This window comes from Typopeltis vanoorti, chromosome 26 (assembly GCF_054136105.1).
Source record: "Typopeltis vanoorti isolate ZY-2024b chromosome 26, IOZ_Tvanoo_1.0, whole genome shotgun sequence".
Lineage (NCBI taxonomy): Eukaryota > Metazoa > Arthropoda > Arachnida > Uropygi > Thelyphonidae > Typopeltis > Typopeltis vanoorti.
In genome coordinates, this window is record NC_143574.1 from 20,750,034 (window position 1) to 20,772,237 (window position 22,204).

General features: G+C 34.2%; 1 protein-coding gene across 2 annotated transcripts in view; it reads left to right on the forward strand.

Moving 5' to 3' along the window:
• Window positions 1-639: 639 nt before the first annotated feature.
• Window positions 640-22,204, forward strand: part of LOC150092389 (lactadherin-like) — a 175,770-nt gene continuing 154,205 nt past the window's right edge. For both annotated transcript variants that reach the window (XM_090414957.1, XM_090414958.1), the window contains exon 1: window positions 640-901. The gene's annotated coding sequence lies outside the window, so the exon portion shown is untranslated. The remainder of the gene's footprint in view (window positions 902-22,204) is intronic.

Here is a 22,204-nt window from a genome sequence, read left to right on the forward strand (position 1 = left end):
AAGCCCTTAGATTCCCTGGAGGTGTCACATAATAATAATAATAATAATAATAATAATAATAATAATAATAATAATAATAATAATAATAATAGCGTTTACGGATGATCAGTTACAAAGTGGTTGTACAAATAATGTACTGTTAATAACTTTGTATTTAATACGGAAGAATTGGAGTATAATTAAATATTATGAAATACATATTTTTCAGTATGTCTTTTCATTGACATGAAATTGAATTAAAATTAATGAAATTATCTTTCCTATAATTATTAGGAAATTTTATCTGCTTTCCTCGTATGTGTGTGTGTGTTAAGGAGAAACGGCAATGAGGTTTTTAAAACAATTTTTGCTTTAATTTATACATGAAATACGAATAGACTTCCAGAATTTTTGTTGTTGTTTTTCATTTCAGGCTAAAAATATTACCTTATTACTGAAAACAGCTATAAACATAGGCATTCGATACCGTAAAATATATCACCTAGTGGCGAACGCTCTTTTCACTCTACGCCGTATAATCAACACGTCATACGTCGAGACTTCAATCACGTGATGAAAACGCGTTCGCGCGTTGTGGGTAGCGCGTGGCCTGCTTTCAAAGCAGTCAACTAACTCATAGCGAAAGTATTAGCAGTGATTTCGAAAAGTCGCAAGACTTTTTATGCGGTTTTTTTAAAAGCATATCAAGATGCTACGATGTTTTATAATTTAAAGTTGTGTAACTTAGTTTCAGAAAATTAAGTTTATTTATCCTTTTAGATAAAAACATCTTTTGCCTTATCTTTTGGTAAGACAGTGGATACGTTAAGCAAGAAATTTTCATTGCAATGCTTGACATTGGTGTTTGAATGCTGTCCAAAAACCTCACCCATTGATTAAAATTCTCAATACTGCAAAGCAAGTAAGTTACATTTACCAATCTTTTGGCAGTAAACAACTTTTTACAGCGTATAATAATATTTTAGCATGTATAATAGTAGGAAATATATTTAAACAACCGGAATAAAAGGCCGTATAAATCATTTTGTCTCCTGATTTTGTACGTGATTATTATTTTGATAATCTACATCTTTTATTCTATTCTAAATACTATATGTTTATATATATATATATATATATATATATGAATTCGCACTAATCCGATTTAAATATTTACAGCGGTAACTAGCCACATATATTCGCATTTATGTACAGCTAGTTACCACCGTAAATATTTAGATCGGATTAGTAATTCATGGTCCATGTATCGCATCCGAAATTGTATAAACGCAGATTATATATAAATAGCTAATGGAATATTTTTTCATAAAATTAAGCTTAAAATCAGATTTTTAAACTGAATAACCATTATATTTTTCTGTAAAACCGCATTGACGTTGCACTAACATTGTTTTCAGTATGTTTTTTGTTGTCCCCTAAGCAAATTTTTTTAGCCGTCACCCCTTTTTCTTGACTTTTGTAGTTTATGTTATATATATATATATATATATATATATATATATATATATATATATATATATATATATATATATATATATATATATATATATATATATATATATATATATATATATATATATCATGAATACAAATGTTGTCATTTTTATTTTAATATAATCACAATTACAAAATTACATTGTTAAAGATTTAAAAAAAAATAGCTAGTTTTATATATTGACGGAATGTTGCCCTCGTAAATGTGTCAACCTAAACATACTCTTGCGTTACTGGCGTTTCGTAAAGATTTACCTGCTACACAGAATTTTGTTTCCGAATATGTTTCTAGTGAGCCTCAAGTTGATTCCTTTTTATGCTGACAGTTCATCTTAAATTATACTCGATTAAAAATTTTGTCTCAAAATTAGATTATAATGATTTCGCCAATTTGGTTGTAGTCAGTAAGACGAAATCACCATAGTGTTACTAATACGTTAGTACTTAAATAAAAACATGTCACAGATTTTTTGCATCAAAATATTGTTTTTATAAAACTATATATATGCTCCAATAAAAGCACTTTATGGATAGAGTTTATTTTGGGGGAGTGCAATGACAGTAGAGATATTATGGATATAAAATTATTTGCTTAACTTTATATATATATATACACACACGAAACTGTCTATATATATATATATATATATATATATATATATATATATATATATATATATATATATATATATATATATATATATATATAGACAGTTTCGACATAGACATTTATATATATATATATATAAGAGGTGCGCATAAGAAGGCAGACAAAACTGTCTATATATATATATATATATATATATATATATATATATATATATAGTCGTCTTTATACTCATTGAATTAGCAAGAATTTTGATTTGTCGGTAGTCCCTTCGGCTATTGTAGAAGGACATGTATACAGACAAACGCCCGAAATATGCGTTCATCTGGTCCAAGGCTGGTTGCATTTCCTTTTACCATGGAAATAGATTTTTCGACCATATAAATAGCTACAAATCCATGTTGTTGTTGTTGTTGTTTTTTAATTCGAATCTCTATCTTGAATCATTAGCGATTTTAAAGTTACTGCAACTTTTGCAGCAACTGTCCCATTTATAGACATTTCACTTAAGTCGATGAACACAGTCGTTCACTTGATTTTTAGTCAGGTTCCACGTTTTTCCAGGGGAGAAACGTACAAGGTTTTTTCCTCTTGGTCCCAACATGGAAGCCTCCATGGATATATCACTTTCTTCACCGATACACCCACTGAAATTGTTATTGCCTTTAGAAATTTCCCAGATGCGCAAATCCCATAGGTCAGGCCATTCTGAAAGTCGCTGTTACCAACTATCTTCCTATGTTCGTGGTACATCGACAGAAATATCTTCTTCTTTTTCTTCCATTGTAAACTGAGTACGTTATAAATGCACAGTACTACACTGAAATGGTATAAATCAAAAGAACATATTGATTAATCGTAATTAAACGGCATACGCGTTTTAATTGATGTCTTATATTGTGTACAGTTTACTTTTCATGGGTGGAATTCACATTACATAAAAAAAGGATCGTATAACAGACTAAGCATTCTCAGCAAAGCAAATCCTCCAAAAACCAACTTATCCAAAGACGAATATGCAGCTTTACTAGAAATGAAGAAAAACAAAAAAATAGTAATCACCAAAGCGGATAAGGGAAACGCCACTGTGGTTCTCAACCAAAAGGACTACACAGGTAAACTTAATGCTTTAGTATTAGACCGTACCACCTACCTCCATATTGAATATAATCCTACCAGCTCTCAGATTAGAACTCTCCACAGACTCCTTAAGAAAGTCGCTTCTTGGCCTGTGGAAGTCACCAACAAACTAAAATCTTTTAACTCTAGACCCCCCCCCCCCGATTATATGGACTTCCAAAAATACATAAACAAAATGTGCCATTACGTCCCATAGTGGATAGCATTGATTCCCCCACATACAAATTAGCCAAACATTTAGCCAAAGCGCTCACACACTATACTGGCGACACACCATCACATAAAAAACTCAGCCCACTTCAAAGCTAGTATAGAAAACCTTTCACTCCAACACACTGACATAATGGTCAGTTTTGACCATTATGTCAGTGTGTTGTCTTATATTCCTCCCTATTCACTAATGTCCCACTCAAGGAAACCCTAGACCTCATCCAAGCCAAGTTTCCTCCCGATATCTCAGCCCTATTTCAGTTCACAATGAACTCAGGCTATTTCGTTTGGCAAGGAAAATTCTACAAACAGATAGAGGGGACATCCATGGGTTCACCACTTTCCCCACTCTTGGCCAACTTCTTTATGGAGACCTTTGAAGAGAAAGCCCTAAACTCCGCCCCACAAAAACCCACTATTTGGCTTCGTTACGTGGATGATGTATTCGCTATTTGGCCACATGGCTCAGATACACTCCACTCCTTCCTAACACACCTAAACAACCAACACCCCAGAGTCCAGTTCACCTTAGAAAAAGAGGAAAACAACACCCTCCCCTTCCTAGACATTCTAATCACTCGCTAGCCTGATGGATCTTTGGTCTTCTCTGTTTATAGAAAACCCACCCATACAGGCAGATACATTCACCAGCAATCTCCCCCCCCCCCCAACAACAATATGGAGTTATAAAAACACTATTTAACAGGGCAAAATTAATCTGCTCAGATCACGATGCCCTGACCACTGAACTAAAGCACATCCTCAACACTTTCTTAGCCATTGGCTACAACCCCCCCAAAATAAAAAAAATGCTAAGACCAGTAAACCACAACCCCCCTCCACAATAAAGATTACACTAAATCCACCACCATCCCCTACATCCAGGGCACCTCTGAGAAAATAACCAATATCCTCAAAAAATATGACCTGACTTCCTGTTATAGACCATATAAAAAGTTGGCATCCCTTATCTGCTCCACCAAAGACCAACCACTTTCCCTAGACCTACCTGGTGTATACCAGGTCCCTTTCAGCTGTAAATTGTCCTATTTTGACCAAACAGGCAGGGCAGCGAATATCAGGATTTCAGAACACAAAGACTACATCCGGTTTCACCAGTACAGCCACTCTGGGCTGGCATTATATATAATTCGTTGTATATAACATATATACAATGTATATATATAATTCGTTGGAAGAAAACTAAAATAATACACCCCAGCAAGTTCAAGTACGAAAGATTATTTATGGAATCATCTGCAGCTCTAAAAAACGTTCCAGACCTCAACAAATTTGGGTGCATGAAACTACCCCAAATTTGGGAAGCCTACATTATGAGAACTTCAGCCCAACGGCCAAGACAAACCAATTAGCCCACTAGGAGGCACCATTAGGACTTTAGGACCAATATTAGTTTCTTGCCTTCGTCCTCATTTGCTTTTGTTAGTGGCTGCGTGCACATACCATATTTGTATGTTCCTGAAGATGGCAACGTGACGTTGCCGAAATATTGAAGGTATTCATTAAAGTTTGCTTTAATTAATATCCGTTATATGCGTTAATTCCGTAAGATAATTACCAGTTATGTATGACCAACGTATAAGCCTTGCTACAAGAAGACTAAGCATTTCGTCCCTCGCACGCCTGTATATTTTCTCTTTGCATTTGATACAGTGCACCAAGAGAAAGTACTTCAATTATATGATGCAAATGGACATTATACAGAACAATATATATCCTACAATTAAATTGCAAGACAATAATTAAAATGGAGTGTGTTTGTGATTTGATATAAAGGTGTAAGGCAACAGTGCACGCTGTCTTTACTGCTATTTATAATCAATATGGATCGTTACACAGGAAAGTGGCATTAAACATGAGATGTTAGTCACAGTCTGTCTTGGAGGATGTAATTGCGAACGCCTTCTTAGCTACAACGGACAGACATTGCAAACCTCGAAACCAAGATTAGCCAAGTCACTAAAAAGAGTACTGCAACGTATTATTTAATTTTCCCTTCTTCAGGGTCATATTTTAATCCGGAATTTCTTCCCTCAGTTTATTCCGATTCAATTTCATAAATTTATAATAATTAGATGTTATCGGCCTAATCGCCTGAGGTGCCAATAAGATTTGAATCTGCTCGGATAACACAGCAGCCTCAAAAGTACTGAAATCTGAATTGAATTACAGATTTCTTTGAGCATCTATAATAATTTACAGTGAACTTTGACATTATAAATTTATGACAGTTAAGAAATCAACATTTTGCCATTTTTTTGTATATTTTAATGTTTTCGGTCTAAAATTTAAGTAGAATGTCGTTGGCAGATGTAAAAGCAATATTAAGAATATTGCGTTTAGAATTTTTCCACCCTTAGCTTGCCATGTTTTTTCCATACCTAATAGCTCCAGTAATTATTGGTTCTGATAACAAAGTATTTTTTCAACGTTCTACCAATTTTAATTGCGTATATATTTTCAGAGAATAGGATGAAAATCTATTAAGACCGTCAGCCATTGAAACTATTCAGGCAACAACGTTTTATCCAGTAAAAGTGGCGATATAACTAAACTTTTATTAAAAATGCTAACATTAATATTTTTTCCTTACCCAGTAGCAGAGTGTATCATAATATCGGAGTCGTTGGGTATCGCGTGAAACTCTGAAAATTTCTGTCATCGAAAGACCTTTGCAACAAAACACAATTACGTCATTTGAAAGACACTTTCGCGAGCAAGCGTTGTCGGTGATTAATTTTCTTAAAAAAAAACTTTATGTTGTATTACATACGTAAATGACGGGGGCAGATGTTGTATGCTTCTGATCACTTCTGACTCGTTTATAGGAGAAAAATCCAAAGTTTTCGGAAGATTAAAAAAAAAATCTACCTCTATATGAAAATACGAAACTAATCTGTAATTGAAAAACATCCTTATACATGTTCCTCCAGTCATGATAAGATTACAACTCAGGTATTTTCCAATCAGATATTATTAAGGGGCTCTTAAAATAGCATTGGGAAAACGAAAATTGTTAAATTTTTCATTTTTTTTTTTTTTTAAAGTAAATTACGAGTGAATTCGTATTCCTAAAATAATTTGAAACGAACACATACAGCATTGTATGTGTTCGTTTCATTAGGCCTAACTCATGTTTTGTAATTTCAAAAAGCGAAACTTATTTAACGCTGAATTTGAATAAAAATCCAGTATTAGTAATAAGGTTTTCCATTTTATCTTTCAATTCTGTAAAGGAGTTGAAAGTAATTAAATTTAGACATAAGTTGCTGCCAAATATTTGAAAAAAGTCATGATCGCATGATTGATATTTGAAAGAGGAAGGTTTGCTACTTTTGGAACGTGAATTGATTAATAAAAGTTTTCGTAATTATTATAAAGGAAGCTAAGAAGATTGATGGCAATCTGCTATTTTATCTTGAGCAGTTATGCTCATTTGTTGGAAAACAAAGATTTATATAAAAAGATAAAGGTTATTTCATTACTGAGAGTACTTTTGTGGTGTTGCTATTTGCGATTGCATTTGTATCAAGAGTAATACTATAATTAATAGCAAGGTTTGCTAGTAGTGTGCTTGACTGAACTGGCAGCATCTCGTGTGTACGTGTACCAAGCAATTCTTGACCATTGAACGACCTGGATCATTCCAATAAAAACGAAGGCAACATTTGTTATCAACAGTGAACAGCTAATATTAAGTTCATTGCGAAACTGAAGGATAATGAATCGAATTATTAATTTCGGTTCAATGCCCTTCATGTGTGTTTTGCTTTAATGTTTTTTTTTTGTTTTTTTTTTTTAATTCGAAGGAGGAAAACAGTCATAATAGACTCCGCATCCCATTGTACCGAGGAAATTATTTGGGTCATCTGACTTAATGACCTTAGTTGAAGAACTGCCATAATTCATCGTTTAGTTGGGAAATAGATGGGTTATTTGCATTCAAAATTCATTAGGAGCTTTCGTGCACTGAAATTAGTGCTGGCTTTCTGGGCGTCACTTGATTCTTTGATCACGTGAACTGGAACTTGTCTGACTCCCGCACAAGAGTGGTAGGCGGTTCCTAATGGCAAAACTAAAAAGGCTGTGTGGATCGGGAAGACTAAATGAGAAAAAAAAAAATGTATTTCCTCCTTAATGATCTAAATCTCATCATGGTTGTAATATCGTGTTTTCCCTCTCTGTATAACTAATTGCTTTTTTTTTTTTTTTTTTGGCCAGTTGTTTATACTTTTGGTGCATATTGATAATCGCAATCAATATGTTTTTGAGTTGCCTTTCTTTTCAATTCTTTCCAGATTAAAGAGGTCATCCATTTCTTAAATGTCACTTTTTAGGGAGATGTTGGAGAACCTATGCACTGTGACCCAGACGGGGAATGTATTTAGAATAATGTAGCGTAATTGTTAAAATTACAGAAGTAAACATAAATTTATCTGGAAATGTTAGAACTCAAATGATTACGGTGGAGAGAACGAAGATTGAAATGCTTTGCTAGTTGGATTTCCCCCAACCTAAATTGATACTGTTTTGAAAACAGTATCAAATTGATATTGAAAACCTAAGTTGATACTGTTTTTATTTTAAAAAATACAAACGAGTATGTTACGCATGTTAAATTCGCCTATTCCTTGGCCGGTTTGTCTAGTTTGCGGGAAAACCAAAGTTTCAGGGATTAAAAGGGAAGGCCAGTTTTATGGACGAAAAACCCTGTTGTCTCCGTATGAAATGGCCCTTATAATTGTCAATTAAAAGAAGCTTCACTTGTGGGCAGAAACAGTTATATAATATCCTTTATGATAATCTCTGCTCAGGCTAAGGCAGACTCTTTTCATAGGTGGGAGCCACATAAAAAAGAAAATTAAAATTGGTGCAGATAGTGGGTTTCTGATGATTTTCAAACGCCACCCAAAAGTGATAGGTGGCGCTGTTCGCCAGCGCTCGCGCTCCAGGTGAGCAACTGGGGCTTCCTCGGGACCGATTTTATCATTAGGCGAACCTAGGCAATCGCCTAGGGGCGCTAAGACGTATTTAAGATGTAATAATTTTCTTGCTGTACATATATTAGAAGTAATCATATATGTATACAAATGTATTGGTTTTGATTAATAAATTTTTTTAATGTTCATAATGATATTATTTTTATAAATATCCACATGTGTAGGTGTACGCGTGCTTGTGTGAATATGACAAAATATATATAGAGAGAGACAATGTATAGGGGCGACTAAATTTTCTTTGCCTAGGGGCATCAGATACTCTCGGACCGTCCCCTGGGCTTCCTCATTCAAGCTTTCGACGTCCTACGAAGAACATGCGTCGTTTTACGAACGCTGAGGTGGCAGACGTCTACCATATTATGTATCCAACTACTGAACTGTTCAGTTAGGCCTAATAAAGTTTTTTACGCTACTTACTGCCTTACGTTATTTCTGTATCTTTGTGTCCCTGTTAGTACCTTCCGGTGGCGTTTCCGGTCATGCTTTTCTATGTGAATATGGTTGATTTTGATGTTCTCTACCTCCCCTCAAAGTTTGTACGTGGAATTTTGAACTACCCTCTATATTTCATATGATTTAAGATTATATATTTTTATGAAATTCACGGTTTTGATTTTTCTAAGAAGGGAGGCTTCGTGTGCTTATTTGTTTGAAGGAATCCGTAACTTGACATGTACTGACATTAAGTATCAAGTAGAAAATGCCAGAATTTAAATCCCATCGCTGAGTAGAAGAATGTGAATCTTATCCTCAAAAATGTGAAGCATTCTAACCCAACCCTCTTCCAACCGGTTTTAACTTGGTACTTTCTTTATTTATATGAAAAATATAAAAATTATATTTTTCATATAGTAGTAAGTGTTAAGAGGTATCCAGCGGTACGTATTGTGTTCTTTCCATCCGCCATATTGCGTGGAACTAGACCCTGCAAAGGAAAAATGACATCAAACATGTAAGAAGCATTTTACTCAGAACGCTTATCATAGTAATAGTCACCTCTCCCTAGAAAAGAGTAATGTTAAGCATGTGAATCTGCCATTAGCTGGTGAAGTCGTTGCTCCGCAAGGATTTATGATTAACATGTCAGGCTTTAATCACTATTTACAGACTCCCTGGAGCAAAATAATGACATGTCGTTGCGACAAAGAGCCGATGATAACTGAAGGGAAATTTTTAAATTATAGTTTATTGATGAAGGAGACAAAACAAACGCAATAAAACATATAAAAGATGCTTTGTGTATTATTTAGTGGTACCAGTAACTATATCCACATAGTTTGCAATAGTACTCTTTGAGATCCTTTATTACCATCAAAAGAAGCTTTCAACTATGCATTTCGGTAGCTTCCATGTAATTTTGGGTGCCTGGGAATATATATTCCAGTGTCATAAAATGTGTGCTTGGAATAAGGTTAGTGTACAATCATTCGTTTTTTTTTTTTTTTTTTTTTTCCCCGAAGAAAAAATAATATCAAGTTTTTGGAGGCTGTTTAAGTAATATGCTTGTTCCAGGATATGGATATTTAATTTTATATTTAACATTTTTCTTCCATATTTAATTTTATCATCAACAATCCTATCCAATTCTCTTATTTTGCATAAAAACTAATGAAAATCCATCTTGTAGCACTTAAGAGGGCGCTAGCAGCACTGTGTTTACCACAGTGGCGTATTGCTACGCGCGCAAGCATATGCTCATCATAGTGAGATGCGAGCTATTAGCGTAATGGGGGACTGTCCGTGGCGCAGTTCCACTGTTGTTTATATGCAGTTTGCGCCAGTAGTAGAGTGTTTGTAGTGCTTATCGTGTTTACTCCATCTCTTTAGGACATTTAATTGCAATGTTCAAAAATTTACTAAACTGTATAATTTTATCGTTAATAAACAATATTTTTTCATGTTTAATTTTTACCATAATTTTGATATTTTATCCAAACACGTATACACTGTACTTACAGTGCGTATGTATATTTCGAAAATTGCAGCATCCCCACGATTCCAAGCCATGAGTTGCCACTGGTAAAGAGATCAATATTTAGGACATTAGTTATAGAAGTTTGATTCATTTTGAGTACTACACGGTTTCGTGAATTAAAAAAAGAGGAATAATGGTTCCTTATCATCGACAAAACTATGAACAGAATTTGAAATTAGCGAACATTGTTGATGTTGGGGGGGGGGGGAAGCGCGTATTAGAGTACCGAATCCCGAGATATTCCAGCATTGATAAAGAAGCTTTGATGTTTTTATTTTTATTTTTGGTGTATTTTAGCTAGGGTAATTTAAACCCAAATTGCTATGAATTGCGATAATCGAATCACTTATTGTTTGTTCTTTGCTAGGGAATAATATGTTTTGGTCATAATGGCTAAATCTCACTGAATTTTGTTTCCATAATCGAGATAGTCAAGTTCATATTAAAGTTATCACACACACACCTATCGTTATGTCTACCACCAACTTACGCTTTACGATCATCAAGCATTTAAATACTAGAAAATTTAAATTTAATTATGTATATTAATTTTAATGTCATTTTCTCTACAAGTTAAAAATTCTTTCTGAATTAATCTGATAATATTACTCTTTTCACTTTTTTTTTTTTTTTTTTTTTTTTTTTTTTTTTTTTGTATATGCACAGAATTGTGTTGCTTGCTCTGTCTATTTTCGAATCTTAGTTTTCCGTTTCTGATATTTCCAAAATTTCTAGGAAAAAAATCACAGGTTAAGTTATGATGATTAGATAGAACACTGAACCTTTTAAAACGCGGTTCGCTATATTTCAATCTTCCTTTTAGACATCTGCCAAGAGTCGGCTGTGTTGGCTACAAGGGATAGCTAGCGTTTAACTTGAAGACGTACCCTAAAGTGTTTTAAAAGAAAGTTTATTGGCTTGTCTCCACCTACAAAATACCTTTTCTTGTATCGCTGAAATGATTTATGTCAGTGTCAAATGGAAGAGTAAACACACGAAGAGGAAACTAGTTAGTTTCACCTGCTGGAAAAACCTGTGGTTAAAAATCCTGGGAAATCAGCACCTAGTTTTTCAAACCATATAATTTTCTTCTTCCGTATGTCATCACTTGTAAATTTACCAGCAAGCTTTTAATAAATTATTGGGTTATGAGAAACTAAAATTAATGTTTCAGCAGAGAGAGAATTATCTGTCTATAAATCTGTTTTGTTTCAACTGAAAGCTTTTCATTTATCGATTTTTTTTTTTTTTTTAATGAGTTGTGTATTCGAAAAGAGAATATCTAGAAGTGGTATCGCCCTTCTTCCACTGATATACGGCTGACTTGCCTTTGTTGTTGTTGTTCTTGATGACGTAAGACTATTGAAATATTACGTCACGTCCATCTTGGTCCCAATAAATTATTATATATACGTAATGTTATAACGAGTTTGATATCAAAGAGTTTTGTTAGTCGCACCATATTTTCACACACACACACACACACAAAAAAAAAAAAAAAAAATCACGTGAAAATCCGAAGTTTTACTTTTAAATATTTTTATATCCAATTTATCTAATTTTAAATAATTATCTTTCGTTGATATTCGGTAATTTTCTGGAATTTATTAAAAGTTTTAAAATGTGTTAAGTGCGTTTCTATTTCCCTTGTAAGCAAATGATTTGTCTTTGACTCTTTTTTTTTTTTTTTTTTGACCTAATATCGCATCGTTCTCTTGCTAGCCACAGGAATGTCACATTACAATCTCCTCCCAAAGTGTGACGTGTCTAGACAATGAAGTTTTTTTTTTTTCCCCTGTAAATTAAAACGGAAATGATTTCATTTAGAATGATTCCTATTTATTTATTTTTAAATGCTACATGTGTGTGCGTTCCGATTTCTCATTCTTGATTCCTAGTAAGGGACTTCCACGAATGTTTTTTTTTTAATTTTTTTATAAAGTTCTTTACCCTTTACCACCTACACAGAAACAATTAGTTCATGTTATCACCATCATCCAGTTGCTGGACTGATTGACAAATGGGTAGCGTCTCCCCTTGCCGACTAACAAGCTGTTGGTTCGAATCCCATTGTCGCATAGATGTTTGTGAATGTTTATGTATTATGTGCAATGAAGTTTAGGTACAATTTATAATTTTATACTATGTATTTGTTTCGTAGTTTATTTGTTTTCTTAACTTACATGAATTACCTGAATTAAATAAAAATATTTTTTGTTGGATATGTCATTGTTTATATAATCTTAAAAAACAAAAACAATTTCGGAACCTAACCCTACTTTTTCTATGTGATCTGAGTCTCGCATAACTCGATTTATATAACGCGCCATTTCTGCTTAACCTAACATTCGCGTTATAGGAGGGTTACTGTATCTTGAAAAAAAGTACCATATTTTAGTCTCAAAAGCAGGATTCCCTTTTGTGTAATCCTTAGCTCTCTCACGGCATAAAATATACGATCGATTTACAACCTTTCGCCAATGCGATTCGCATAAAATGAACAGCAATTTGGATTGCTATTCAGTGAGTTGCGTTAATTTCAACATTAATGTTTTGGTCGTATTTGTTCTTACTCTTTATTCGCATTTCATCTGACAATCTACATTGTTGTGTTGTGTTTAGTAAGTATAATTTATAAGCTAAAAATGTTCTGATTATATTAATATAATAATATATATACAGTGAAAGGAATTAAAATATTGTTTAGCAGTTTGCGATTCGTCTGTTGAATTTCAGACTAAATTTATTTGCTATTTTTTTTTATATATTAGAGGAACTAGAAATAGGAATGAAACTAACCGATTTTGCAATTATATTTTGAAGTAAAATTCGTTAGCACTGGTTTATAGGATACTAGAAATAGATCTCTTGTTACAACACTCCAAAAACTGAATGTTTTTTTTTTTTTTTAATTTATGTGTAGATTTTTTTTCTCATTAGTTCAACTGATGTCATTTGAAATATTAAATAACACTTGCGATGATGACAAACACCAGTTCTTTTCCACTAATATACTGGTCGTCACCTGAATGTTGAAAATAGTTGATGACCGAAACGCTTGTGTGAAAAAAAAAAAAAAAAAAAAAAAAAAACAATCTGATACGTTTCGATTTCGTGATAACCTTATGGAGATCTCAGTTGCTTAAAATATGCTACACTATTAATCAAACTATTGCGGGTTTATTTTTGTCCGTGGAAATCTTTGGCGCGTCATACTTTGTCAACGCAATCTTGACAGTTGTAATCTAATCTACTGCAGTGGTTCGTTTTCCTATTGAGTGGAATGTTATGTTTTTGAAACCTTGAACTATTTTACATGAAAGTCTAGAAAATACAAATTCATTTCACTCATTAAATTCCATGCCCTTGGTTTAGTTGATGTTATTAAGACTAATGGCCTCAACTACTTCTAGTCAGAGAATGTCTTTCATAGTATCGCCGAAAAAATCTGCTTCTGAATCAGTGGCGGCTTGTACATAAGCACTGCGACACTGCAGCGCCCCCAAGGAAAAAACGAAAAAATTAAATTTTGTTTGTGTTTATAAATAATAACAATGCTTACAACATTATATAAATGCAATACAACATGTTAAAGGTTACAGCTTATGTTTCGACATTGATTGAATAGTTAATAATTGGAATTGTTCGATTAACGCTTTAGATTACGAAACAAATGCACGATCTAACGCAGTGAGTGTCGGAATTATCACGTTCGGTCAGTTCCGGGTAGACTCGCCGATATTCGTTTGCACTCGTCACTGCACGTAACAAGTGAATCCGACACTGCTTAACGAGCAGTGTCGCTACAGATAAATTGTATGCTTGCGCGCGTTATTTCTGTGTATGAAACTTTTATTATTGGTGTGTGTTCGTGGTGGTGAAATATTTTTGGTGAATCGTACTTCATGCTGTTAAAATAACATTTATTTATTTATTATAAATACAAGGCTGAATCATGACGAGTGTCACTGTTGAAAATATGAAAAGAATTATATTTTCTCAATTATCGTTACACGAAACAAATGCACTGCGATCTAACGCAGTGTCAGATTGTCAAAACCGACACTGCTCAACGAGCAGTGTCGCTACAGATATATTGTATGCTTGCGCGCGTTATTTCTGTGTATGAAACTTTTATTATTGGTGCGTGTTCGCAGTGAGGGTAAAATATTTTGAATAAAGCAATTTTTTTAAAGCAACTTCACAGCTCAAAAAAATAGACAACCGCAGAACTTATACTATTTCAGATATGAATTCTTACTTGTTAGGGCTTAAGGCCACGAGATGGCAGCACTTGTCTGCTGTAATTTCTCCTCTAGGGGTTATTGATATTATGAGTTCACTATTAGTAATGGCTGAAGGTTGGACACTGACTCCACGCTTGTCTTCAAAAAGTTAATTAGGGCTAAAGGAGTTCGAACTGCTCACATTGGGAATAAAAAGCATTAGGGATTGTGTTTTTATTTTTAAAATTTTCAAAATGATTTCATTCCTTTATCTCCTAAAATGGAGATTAAAGGAATGGAAGATAAAGATAAATGGAAGACTGTGGGTGCTTAAGTGCCTGTTAAAGCCATTGATGGCTGCAGTCTACCCACCCCAGTGTTTCAGCAATCATGGGCTACCATCGTATTTCTATCCTGACCGCTAGCTAGAAAAATTTTTCCAGGGAAGGACAGGGATGAGTTATAGTATATCGCTGGATATTTGTAAAGTTCAACTACCCCTTGTTCCATCACGGCATGGCCCTGTTTTAAGCAGTACCATTTTTCTGATGTAAAATCAGGAGTCGCTTTTTATAAAAAAATCAGCAAATTGAAATCTTCCACTAGTGAGGAGACCTTAATCGAATTTTACGATATCGCTATGTACGATAGATTAATGTTTTACTAGATTTGGTTACATTAATCTAGAAATAGAAATCTGAGTCTCTTTAATTCATTAAGAAAAAAATATAAAAATTTAAACCACATTTGGATTACTGTTATGCTCAGGAACAGCACTGGCGAATCACTTTAAAAATCTCTCATGGATACTGCATCAGGTCTTCTGATGGTTTATAAGCACTAGTCTGTGGTATAATACGAATACACTCATGAGTCATCGCGAACTTGCTATTTAAGAATGACTTTGTACGCTTGTAACATAAGTTTATTCGGGTGAAGTGTGGGAGTGTTTATTTTGGAACATTTTTCTGTGAGCTCATTTACATAAGTGTCAAGAGACGTTCAAGAATAAATTTCTTAACTGGTACCAAATAAGGCGATGATATGTAGCGCGTCATAGGCCGCTGTAGGCAACGTTTTTCGTGAAATATTAGTGCAAATGAACGAAAGAAGAATTATATTTTAATCAGAAGAAAATTACAGGAAACTCCCCATAAATAAATAAATAGGATGCATATACAGCCGAAAAGACAAACAGGATAGCGCGAAGGTTACTGCAACTGCTTTAGTGTTTCGTTAATTCAGAGATCCATGTAGAACAACCTGTTCTTTTCAGACAGTCTAGTTCCACCTGGATGGATATGAATAAATGGATATGAATTAATAAAAAAAGGAAGCTGGAGCACACCGAGACGTTATTCATCAGTTTTGCCTCTGCACCCAGTGGATGTTAACTAATTTTTACTGACAGCTGACAGTCTTTTAAGAATGCAATCAACCCTCGGTGGATTTTGACACAAATGTTGTTTTATATTCATTTAAGTAGTCAACACAAGTAGTGGAGAGTTGCCCATATCGTCTGCTTAAAACATTTTTGACATTTATTGCCCAATATGCTTTTAAATGATAAATCATGTTTGTTTCTACAAATTGATTCCTTATGCATCTCATGTCTGTATTTTTAGCACGTTTTTTCCTTTTTCGCAAGTGTTTTAAACGTTTTTTTTATGACCCTGCAATCGGTGTTTTAAAAGTCTTTTGGAGGCATTCTTTAGATGTTGCAACTTCTTGCTCATAGAATCAATCTTTGTTAGTTTCTTTTCCTTCAGAGTTGGTTGAGCTGCTCGTCGGTTCTTACCAGTTGGGATCGGTGATATTTCGGCAATAGGAACTTTTAAAGAAGAACTAGGTTGAACATTCTCTTTTGATTCATCCATCTCGTTAATTTCTACAGTGCCGGATTCAATTGCAATCTGAGGATCTTCAGTTTCAGTCTCATTTAACTCATTTTCGGAAAACGCAATATCGTTTTGAGAATTTTTTTCAACATTTCCATGCTATAAGAACAATGAAGAATTTTTCAAAATAATAAAAATGTATATGTAATGTCCTAAATCGTACCAGACGGATCAAGTCTAGTATCAAAAAAACTCTAGTAACGTACCGTGAAATGATATTATTCGATCAATATCATCTATTTAAATAAAGTCAAAATTTACATTGAACTTACCTGATTTTTTTCGCCCTTAATAACTCATGAAAATCACAATGTAACCTCTCAACTTTTTTCTACAATACAGACTAATCATTTAGTTTATGTGCCAGCCGCTAGATACCGCTTATATTAATTGGTTTATAAAAAATACGTCTCCTCTTTAGCCATTAGCAGGGCTTGTCCGACACTTCGAGGTAATCGTATCTGTGTGCCTCAGTTATATTTTTTTAAAAGTCTCCCCTCCGTCTAAAATCAATCAGATATTGATTGAAGAGGGAAGAACATGGGTACTTTGCATTTAATTGCAAAATGAATACTCATTCAAGGGGGTGCCGTTTGTTATCTTGCCCCAGGAGCCGAAAAGTCTTCGCTCGATCCTCCTGAATATCAATGTGTTCAGTGTTCCAAATCGAAGTTTGTTGTCTTCCCTATAATTAATACTTTTAAAAAATATACAGGTGTACTTAGTGAAATATTAGTTAGAAAACAGGATTTTTATCTGCCTTACTAAATATTTAACTACCAATAAAGTTTAATATACGCTTGCCTTTATGTACGCAGTCACATCATAACAGTTTGTTATTTATTATTATTATTTTTTATATACGAGTATCTGTAATATATGATACACAATACTAATATTACAGATAACACATCGGTATTATTGTGCTTAGCAGGTTTTTTTTTTTCTCCTAGAAACTCGGGTTTATCATCTCGCATACAGACAAATCAGCCCTTCAGAACACATGCAATTTACAGACAAAAAAATACTAGTTGTGGTGATGGGCGGTAGATGGCGTTGGTGGAGGTGATTGGTAGTAGAGGTTCGGTGTAGTGGTGGAGACAGTTGTATAGTGGGTGTTCTCCCGCGATGAGTCTTCGGACTCCTTGGAGGTGTCACGAATAATAATAATAATAATAATAATAATTCTGTAATACCGACTTGAGCTTCAATTCTTTCCATGGCCGGTAAGTATCCAAAGGCGGGTAAGATTAACGAGAAGATTTGGAAACTTCCTTAGAAATATCAACGTTAGATGATCTCACTGTTTGCTGACTAGACGTGATCAGCCTTTCAAAGAAAAATAAGCAAAGTCTGTATAATTATCAATATCAGAAAGGCAGTCAACAAATAAAGCCACCAAAATGAGGCAAGGAAATCTTGCACCAAAGTAGATGATCATATGAAGAAGATTATAGGTCTGATAATGTTTGGCGTGTGATATCAGATCTTGCAAAAGTTGTTCCACCCTTTTTACAGAAGGCATCATGCGTGATGTTGTGGAAAGTTGAGATTGACTGTAGTCGTATGGGATACTCGTTGAGAGTCGGTGATGAATGACAGATCGGGATCGAATGTCTGTGATGGTGTATATTATCGCTGATGTCAGCATTAAGCATCTTGATATTGGTAAAGTCTATGTGTGTTTGTTATGTTAAACTTTTCGGATATATTTTTATTTATTTGGCAATTTTTTGTTGCTTTTTGTATGTGATTTTTTACCTGCATGAACACTATTTTATGTGCTGTCTTTCATGTTAGAATGTGGGAAAATTTATAGAGTAGGAGCGTGCGGTAGGGGAGATGACTTGTGATCCTCACTCCTACACAGGGAGTGTCCAGACCCCATTCGAAGCGTGGCCTCGACAGTGTCCCCTGCTGTGTATATTAGGTAATCCAACACAGATAATATCTTCGTGTATAAGCAAGCATTTCTTTAACCCAACTGGTGGGCGGGTGTATTTTCCTTCACTGTTATCCTATTGTCTGTGTTTCAGAGGAATGTCGGGGTTCATACTGTTTGCAGCCCTTTCTAATTTATTAATGCAAATTCAAAAGGCTGTTATTGTTGGAAGTGCACTGGGATTAAACTGATCTTTACAGATGCTCAGAAACCGAACTATAATGCATTGTCCGTTTTGGTATCATGCTGTAGTAACCCTTGGCGCCCAGATATAACTCACGACAATCCATTTTTTCACTGCTTCTTGTAGGTAACGAAACGCTTCGATCTGCAGGTAGGTAGCGCTGTCGCGAGGACAACCCTACATTTGTTCTAGGAAAGAACTGAGCTTCCTAGAAGCAACATTTATAAGAAATTACCAACGAAAGATGAGTTAACCGGTCTCGTACGAAGCTACAGGATTCGCTCTTGGAAACTTGTGTTTTTATCCTCCACAAAAAGTACATACTGCATAGAAAACTCACACGGTTAACGAGAATATGACGAATTCATAAGCTTAGTTGCTTCGGTAATATAAATTACTACCAATAGCAGACAACAGCCTCGATGAGTTCCAAGCGTATGCCTACCCAGTCTGTGGTCTGTTGGCGAAAATTACAGATGGGAATTTGTAGTTTGATTCTTTAGTTTCACGGTTCTCGCAGTTTGATCTATACGTCATTTACTGATAGCGTATTTAGGCTCGCCTATCGCATCGCATTCAGAATCATTAGCGTGGTTTATAAAGGGAATTGGCTGGGAAAATTAAGTAAATTTAATAAATAATTTTATTAAATTCAAATATATATGTATATATATATAAACAGTAGCATATATATATTTACATGTATGTTCAAGTTATACTTATGACTTGCACGTCAGTTCAGCGTAGACATTATATTACTGTATGTTACCAACTTAAGCACACCAAATACTTATGTACTCTGCGGCTTTGTTTCTGACGTGTTCTTCTATACATAGTCCGATTGATTTCTCGGTCCTAGGTACAAGCATCTGCATCACACTAGCACGAATGTCTCTATACTTCGGATATTTTATAACTCATCAGTGATTTGACTCACCGAAGCAGAGATCGAACTCTGATGAATGATAGAAGATGGGTCTGATTTTTGCACTCCTGCAGTATTTTTGCTAGTCTAGTGGAAGCCGATGTTATATATAATCGAGATACATAATATATCCTTTATGTTGTTGTTATTACCCCCCTTTTATTTTGAGAATTATTTGGTTAAATTTGAGTATTTCCTGTTTAATGTCTATTCTTACCTTGTAATTTCATCATTGTTTGCTAAAACGTTGCTAGCCAGGTGTACGTCGATTATGACAGAACTTAATAGTAGACATGGAACGTAAAAAGGCTTTAGATTTTGATGCTTAACATGAAGAAACATGCATATTCTTGAAGATTGAAAAATAATGTTTAACCATTTACTTAATCATTTATTGACTGAAAAAGCATTTGACAAAGTTAAAAGAAGCATTTTATTTAACGTATTAAAAGAAAGACAAAACCAAATAATATCCTAAAAGCCATCACAAGTATATATGAAAATAATCAAATACAAATAAGATTAAATCACGAGCTATCACATACGAGAGAGATAAACCAAGGGGGTCCGACAGGGATGCCCCGTCTCAGCAACTCTCTTTAATATTTACCTAAATGAAATAATAATAAAATGGAATAAAAATTTACATCAAGGAATTAAACTTTCTCCTACAGTAAACGTAAACACTCTCCTTTTTGCCGACGACCAAATAATAATTACAAATTCTGAAGATAACTTACAGAAAGCTATTTTAGATCTAAATAAGATAGCCAAAGATTATGGTATGATAATATCAACGGAAAAATCAAAAACTATGGCTTTTAAAGGACAAGATCCAGCAAGAACTAAAATAGTAATAGATAACAAGATCTTAGAACAGGTGAATTCATTTAACTACCTAGGATGTATATCACTTATGAAAATGAAAAAGATATAAACATAAAAATTGCAAAATATTTAAAAATAACAGGTGTGATTAACTCTATATTTAAACCAAACCTAGTTCAAAAACAAACCAGGCTAAAAGTATACAATACATTAGCCCTACCAGTCTTATTGTATGGAAGCGAAATCTGGACAATAAAACAAAAAGACAAACAAAGATTAACAGCAGCAGAAATGAAGTTTATGAGAAAAACTGCAACGTATACCCTATTTGATCACAAAAGAAACGAAGATATTATGAAAGAATTAAACCAAGAAAAAATTAAAAAATATAAACATAAATGGATGGAACACGTTCAAAGAATGAAAACAGAAAGATTACCAAAACAAGCCTTAAAGTAGAAGCCATTAGGGAAAAGAAAACCAGGACGTCGTCTTAAACGATTCAACGATGACTTCTAAGGCCGGAACAGGCCACGCTAGGCCTAAATCCTGGATATGTAGGATGGTGATGATGATGGTGATGATTTACTTAAATACTTGATTTATGTGTGCGTGCCTGTGTGTGTGTGTAATTTGTGCCTTTTGTTAAAAGTTAATAAACTTTAATTTTTCCATTAAAATACTTTTTATTTAATTATTCAACGCACATCACTAAAACAATCGTTGATCTAAAGATCCACGGATCAGAGGGATTAAGCAAAAGTACCTTTTTTTTAGCGTTAATCAAAAGAATATGTGCTCTGTTTATTCCTCTCTTAGGTAAAATATCACTCAATTTTACATATGTAATTAAACTAATTAGTAAAGTGAGACATAGAAGTTTATAAAAAGTTATTTCATTCTTGAAATATCTAAAGAAATTTATCCACTCTTTTCTGTTATTTGAAATACAGACGTACTAAATTCACAGCAGTCCCCATCTCTGTGGATTGGTCGTTTCGAGTCGTGGATGTGTTTTCGAATATGCATTTTAATGCCGGTATCATCTCCCAATTGAGAATCGATACTTCTATAAAAATGTACACCAGAACCTTTGCACCCCTTCCTCCCCATGATTTTTTAAACTCCCTCTGAATTCATTTCTTTTTCCTAATGACAGAGCAAACCAAAAGTCTTGAATTATCTGAGGCTAAGCCTTCTTAAATCTCTCAAGGTTATTTAATGTTGATAGTTTATAAAAAGCTGACACATAACGTACACGGCTGTAAAGGAGGAAGTTAGACTGAGATATTGCTTGGGAATATTATCGGACGCACAAGCTTTGCATGACTGCTTCTGCCATGCAACCCCCCCCACACACACACTTGACGAACGTGTCATAAATAACACCAGTCTTATTAATACCCTTTGTGACAAACGATTGCCATGTCAAATAGGGTCACTGACTTTTCTCCTTGGTTTCGATGAGTACCAAATCTTATAAAAACATAAATGGCCGACAGAACGTATAAGGTTAGCAGCTTCAGTTAAAGGCTTCAGCTTAGTTTTTATTCATGTATTTGTTTGGAACCTTCGAAATGTTGTTTGCCCATGTGTTGCTGTTTGGGAAGTGGGATTAAGTTTCCAAAAGCGCGTGCTCAATCGAACTTCTACTATATCTTGATTATATTACGCTTTGTGTGTGGCAAAATCGGCATCTATTTGTGTGCTTTGGAATGTTGACCTTTCACGCCTTGCATCCTTGGAGCAAAAAC